At 43.0% G+C, this 6,897-nt stretch overlaps 1 protein-coding gene across 1 annotated transcript in view; it reads left to right on the top strand.

The window, feature by feature from the left end:
• The window catches only part of gli2a (GLI family zinc finger 2a), a 79,388-nt gene that overhangs the window by 30,434 nt on the left and 42,057 nt on the right, over positions 1 to 6,897 (top strand). The window lies entirely within an intron of this gene.

Raw genomic sequence — 6,897 nt, forward strand, 5'->3', positions numbered from 1 at the left:
TCTGAAACTCAGTTTAACGTCTCTGAAACTCAGTTTAATGTCTCTGAAACTCAGTTTAATGTCTGAAACTCAGTTTAATGTCTCTGAAACTCAGTTTAACGTCTCTGAAACTCAGTTTAATGTCTCTGAAACTCAGTTTATTGCCTGAGTTTTGAACATGTATTTTTGTCACAGAATTGTCCCGGATGTCTCCAACTGGTCTCAGTTTAGTTTCTGAGCTTTGACTCCTGCAGGAGCGCTCCAGGTTTGTTTAAATCTGCCTGTTTCCATTTCTAAAGTGTCCTCCAAGCGGGTTCAGCATGAATGGAGGAGGGCACAGAAATAATGTGCGCAGCCAAGAATAGTTTTTACAAACTTTGGACGGCTGCGCGGCTCGCTGGTCACAAACACCCAGAATTTAGTGACCCTGCAACCAAAATATTGCTAATTTTCTCTGACTTTTGAGTCACCAAGTCGTGAAATCCCACCTTAAGTTGAACATTCTTTGATAAAATCTCTAAAACTATCAACGAATTGTGTAAAAAGCATTAAAAGCTCCATTTAAAAACGGCTCCAGTTGCTGTTTTTGATGTTTTCTGCAGAAGCCTGAGGTCGTGGATCATTATTTGATCGATTCAGACAAACATTTCACAGCTTTTCAGGCCACCAAACACTTCATGGATTGGATTTTTTTGGGTCCATATCCAGGATCAGCTCTATCAGGTGTCATCTACGGTAACATTCGGTATCAGTGCTGCTGTTTCCTGACACCGGAGAAGACCTGCGAGCAACAAGCTTACAGGAAGGCCTATTGACCAGGTCCAGATCCTGTCAGACACTCACTGTCAGGAACTTTATTCCTGTCCCTGATTGATATTCAGTGTTTCTGACGGATCTGCTCGCCGCTTCAGGTCGCAGTTCTGGATTTTGGCTCCAAGTCCTGATTTTAAAACGGCAGATCCAGAAGCTTCACTTCTTGCATCACTCGTGACTCCAGGCTGAATTAAAAGTATCTGTATCCATAAAAATGTCGATTTTTTCATAAAAACATAAAGAAGAGCAAAGCATGAAAGGAAAACTAACAGATTACAGAACATTTAAAACACACGTGTCAAACTCAAGGCCCGCGGGCCAGATCCGGCCCTCTGTAACATTTCATCCGGCCCTCTAGTCTGGTTCAGATCGAGTCTCTGATTCTTATTTTGCTTAAAAAAAACTGAAGTTTTCTGTATGATCAGGTTTTTGTCTGTTTTAATGTTAAAAATTTCATTTAAAAGCTGAGTGAGGCGTAAGAAATGACAGCTAATGATGAGCTTTTTGAAGTTTGATCTATTTGTCTGTGTTCATTAAAGTCTGTTTGCTCTAAATTCTGTCTAATCTGTAACTGGGAAAAGGTAACTGATATTTCTATATGAATGATTTGATACAATACATCTAAAACTAATTAATTTATGTAATTTTTAATAAATATTGATCATGATTGGCCCTTGGCCAGGACCAAATTTTTAATTTTGGCCCCCTTGCATCTCTGGGTTTGACACCCCTGATTTAAACCATATTTGGGTAAAAATAAAAGTAAATTTTTCTAAAACATGTTGCTTTAATGCAGTCAGTCCTTTCAGGTTCTTCAGGTTCAGAGATTCCTGTTTAAATCGATGCTAACCTCTCGTAAAGAAATAAACCATAAACCTTTTGCTACAGTGTTTTGCTTTCTGGGCACTTTTTATAGTTTCCAAACATTTCTTTTTTCACGTACAGAGATGTTTAAATACGTCAGATGAACTCCGTTTCCTGAAGTTCTGAGATACAACATGTGTTTGAGCAGCTGACTCATCAGGGCAGAATTTAAAGATGATGTGTTTGGTGGAAAGCCGCCTGCAGGAAGAAGACTTGTTGGTCCGGTGAGATCATTTAAAGTCAGGGTCTCCGTTTCAAACCGCCCTGCAAGGCGGGGGGTGACAGGCATTCCTTCCACAAACGTCACAGTTTAATTATATTTCCTGTAAGAACTAAACAAGGAAAAAGTCCCGATGATTTAGTTTTTTGTTGTTTATGTTCAGCTGGAACCTCAGAGGAATGTTGAATACGCTGCATGCATCATGGAGGTTTGTTTCTGGTTTTAAACACGAAGAACTCGGGATGAGTCCTGTGTCCTCTGCAGCTCTCTGATGTGGCAGAACATTTCAGATATTCTACCTGCAGAGGTGAAGGAGCAGGAAGTGTCCTCCTGCTGAGGACCTGAAGACATCATGGTGTCTCTGAGTTTACAGGAAGTCTGAGAAGCTTTCAGGGCTTCTCTCGTCTCTCGTCTCTGTCAGGGTGTGTGGCTTTCTCATTCCTGGCTTTTCAGTTTCAACCCCCCTCTGGGTTCGTTTAGCCTCGTTAGAACCTCATCATACGGGTTCTGCTCCTGGTTTTCTTCTTCGGTGGTTCTTTCATGTTCAGTAAAGACTTTTTGGATCCTGACGGTCCCTTCAGTTCCTTCTGTCCTGCTTTTATTTCCCGTCTTTAATCTGTTTGTTTCTCGGTTCTCTGCTCTAGAACTGTCAGAGCTTCTTGTGCGTTTAGAAACCTTTTGGGTCCATCAGAACCGAGTTCCAGGCTGTAAACCCGGTTCCTCCGGCTGACTCGGTCTACAGGCGGACAGTTTGTGGTCCCGGCCCCCCTCACCTCCCCCTCGCCCTCGTGGAGCAGCAGGAACCGTCCCGTCACTCCGAGCTGCTTCTCTGAAACACAGAAATCAGGATTTCATGATTGATTTTTGCCATCAGTGAAAAGTCTCTTCTTGTAATCCCGGATCTAAGGTTTCAGTCAGAGCTCGTCGTGCACGTGGCTCGTTTTTATCCTGCCAAGTCAGCAGCTGGGTTTGCAGCCGAGGAAACATGGAAGAAAAATAAACCGGTGAGCTCTTCGGTCTGAGCCCGGATCCGTCTGCAGGCGGAGCGGTTCTGGGGAACGGGTCGAGCAGAAAAATAATCAGAGGAGGCTGAATGAGTAAACACCGCACACAGGTACAACAAACACAACCCCACGGTTCACTGGATCCGAGGGGGAAACTTCCTCCAACATTCCCAGCTTTCTGTGAGGAAAGAATCAGAGAAAACAGGCCGGATTTAAAGTCCGGCCTAAAAATAAAGAAGAGGAAATCATTTCCAAACTAATAACGCTGAGTCAGCGTTTAGTTTCTGCTTTAGACTTATTTTAGAACATTTCTTCTGCAGCTGCTTTTAGTCATTCATATTTCAAAACGTTCAGCTGATTTAGGAGAGGGGACTTTAGGTTTTGTAACTTTTATACTTTTTTAAAATATTTGACTTTATTTACAGATATGTTCCTCGTAGAAACACGTGGAGATCTCTTCATTTTCTTTAAAATCAAGCTGCAGCTGCAGGCTCGACTTTTAGCCTTTAGCTAGCCTTTTTCTCCTTTTAGCTCCTTTTAGCTTTTAGCTGGTGTTTTATTACCTTTTAGCTTCTTTCAACTTTTAGCCTCTGATGCTTTTAATTTTTAGCTTCTGTTCTCTTTGGTTTAACTGTTCTGGGTTTATCTGTAAATCATCCCTGATGTTTTATAGATTATTACAGATTATTTTCATGATTTGTTTGATTTGTTGTTTTTGTAGATTTGAAATACTTGTTTTTCTGTTGGTGTCCTGCCTTCAGCTCATTACCCGCCTGTCCCTGGTTGGTTGGTTGGTTGGTTAGTTAATTAGTTAACGAGGCCAGCTGCAGCACCTGGTTCTTCTTCTCTCCTCCCTTCAGCTTCAGTTTTCTGCTCCTTCATGTCTCCCTGGTTTCTCTCTTCATTAAAGGTTTTTATTCTTCATTAGACTCGTCTTGTTGCCTTAATTTGGCTTCTTTAAACAACAAGCAGGTGGCCGTTAAACGTTTCGGAGTTGAACCAAACGTTTGTCAGCCAGCCTTGTTTCCTGCAGCTGAACGCAGTTTATCACACGACTCTGAGTTCCCTCACATCTCTTTCTTTAGGTGAGCCGTCTGATAAACAGTGAAGCTGCAGAAATGTTCTCGCTTCATAAACGATTGAACTTTTTTATTTCCTGCCTCAAATTAAATCGTCTTTTATCATCAAGCTTCTGTGTGGCTGAAACGTCAGAGAATCTGAAATCTGTTTTTGTTTGTTTTGTGTGAAATCTCCTGTTTGTCCTTTCTGCCGGCTGTTCCAGGACAAACCTCGGGGTTCCAGCGAGACGCGCTCATGTCAAACCGTCTCCCATCCTTTGTGAGAAAGTGCTGCTGTTAGTTCCAGCGCTCTGTAATCATAGCAGAGATTATCACCGTGTGGTTGTCATGGTCCCTCGGAATAAAAACAGAAAAAGCTCCCATCTGGAGAAGCCATTTGTAAAATCATTCATCATGCAGCTGCAGGAAATCTGCAGAAGTAAGGACAGTTGTTGTGGAGCAGCTGGGAACCAACAGATGATTGACAGGTATTCCTGGCTGCAGAGAGACGGGATTTCTGGGGTTTTTTCTAAGAAAATCACAACGTTTCTAGAAACAGGAAGTCTGAGATTTTAATTTGGAGTTCAACAACCGAGCCTCAAACAGGACACAGTTGGTTTGGTGGCGGAGCCAAAGACTGCGTTTAGTTTCAGCTCCGATTCACACAGAAACCAGAAAATGCATGTCGCCCGCCCGTCCCTCAGCTACTACCACCCAGGAGTTCAGGGTCAGTGCTGTGGCAGCCATCTTGAATCTTTGCTTTGCAAGACGGTGATTAACAGCTCAACTTTATCAATGTTAAAGTTTTAAAGCCTGTTTAACTTTATATTCTTAATCTGAAGTAACTTAGTTTAATAAAGCCTTTCTTTCAGTTTAGAATAATAATAATGTCTTCTTGTCACTCAGTTCCTCCAAACAGAAGGACGTTATTACCATTAATCTGCTGGTTTCTTGACTATTTAAACAAAAACAGGACAATAATGTAAGAATATTAAAGGAAACGAGACGAGGGATGATGTAAACACAAATCAAATCACAGAACAATTCTGACTTTAAGCTCAGCTGATCCGTTTCCTTTAAGCGCCGACAGTAAGACTATCCTAAAATGACAAAATGAGAGTTTTCTTTTTTAAAAAGAGTATAATTGCTCTTGTCGTTATGTAAGTGGGAGCAGATGAAAGCTCGTGTGTGTTGATTTAGTGAGGAAAGCCTGTTGTGTTTTGTTTGCCAGGTGATTTCCCCGCTGGTGTTAACTAAGCTGAGGAATTCTTGGCTCGAGCTTCAAAGTAAACAGCCCCCCACACACACACACACACCGCGACAGCAGCAAATACAGACATGTTCACGACAGATCCGACACACACGGGACGGAAAACTTAATCATTTTCACAGGTTTGTACAGAAACATTACAGTTTAGATTCAAACTCTTTACAGTGGGACAAGAAAGATTAAATAATTGGATTAAATAAAATAAAAAGCTGAATGTTTCAGTTCCTGCGGGTCTGAAATATGATTGTAATATTTTCAGTATTTAAAAAAAGGAAAGACAACAGTGTTTCCAGCCTGTTATATTTCCTGAAAAATGTTCAAACGATTGACTGTTTTATTGTTAAAAGAAATGTCCATCCTCTTTAAGTTCTTGGGTTTTATGTTTCAGGAGATAAATCTGATCCGGTTCCAGCCTTTAAAAGTCTGGAACAAGCCTCTTTTTTTACAGATCTGTAGACAGAATAAAAAGCTCAGAGCTAACAGTAATGTGGAAAACCATTTAACTATGAGAAGTTAAAAGAATTTGGTTTTAATAAAGCATCTTGTTAACCATAAAATGGTTATATTTGTTCATTACTTTGATCAGATGATGTCTTTTTGTCACCCAACGACAGAATTAGTGCAGTCAACACGATTGGAGGTAATCCAAGACAGAAATGGCTAAAACCCAGTCGGTTTGACAGATGTTGAGCTGAGGTTTGGTGTGGTAGTGGCCCAGAGTCATCCCCAACACATGCTCTGAGGGCTGACAGATCGCACAAGGGCTTTGTCTCAAACTTTGGCATGAAAGGCGGCGGGCGATATGCAGCTATAGATGAGATGAACGCTGCAGTCAGACATATCTGTGTAATCACGTGGAGTGGTCTAATCGTTCCATCAGCCCGTTAATCTGCTTCTCACATCTGTCCTCCTGGTCCGACGTTTCTCCTCAGCCTCAAAGATGGTTGGTGACCACCGGGTACATCCAACATCCAAAGTCCAGGCTGAGAAGTTCTGTTTCCCAATCCCTTCTTCTGCCCAAGGGTTTCTAGATCAGAGTGGGTCAACAGCGCCGTTCTGATCCTGCTGCTCCTTCAGCTGCTTCCTCCTGCAGGGGTCACCACAGAGAGCCGACTTTCCTGACAGCTGGAGTCTAACCTGCGGCCTCGGGATGATAAGACCGCCGAGCCGCTGCGGCACCGAACCGTTCTGTGAAATGTTCCCATCAGTGCAGAAACTTGGACGAGCGTTAGTGAGGCATAGAGATGCTCAGGCCAGGAAGGCGTTCGGGGGGCCGCAGTCTTAGAGGAAATCTGTCCCGCCTGAGATTCCCACGGAACGATGGGGGAGGTGGGGCAGGAGCGGGAACGCCGCTGAAGAGGGGGTATTGTTTACATATCAAGACACTTCCTCCCAGCTCCCAGGAAAAGCTGTAATTTGCTTCGCCAGGTTTTACAGTTTAATTTCGGATAACGCTGTAATTACAGAGGAGGAAGGAGCCGTAAGCCTCGGACACGAGGTGACGAAGGCTCCTTCGTTCCACACGCTTGGTGTCATGTCTCCAGAACCTTCCGTGAGACCCGGCCCACTTCCTGCAGAACCAGAGGGGAGAGAAATTTAAGGTTCAAACCGCAGCTCTTACAGAGCGCCGATCACCTCGTAAACTCAAACTGAGGGTCGGAGCATCAAACGTTCGAGTCATTTCATGAC

The sequence above is a fragment of the Kryptolebias marmoratus genome, linkage group LG6 (assembly GCF_001649575.2).
Source record: "Kryptolebias marmoratus isolate JLee-2015 linkage group LG6, ASM164957v2, whole genome shotgun sequence".
In the NCBI taxonomy this organism is placed as follows: Eukaryota; Metazoa; Chordata; class Actinopteri; order Cyprinodontiformes; family Rivulidae; genus Kryptolebias; species Kryptolebias marmoratus.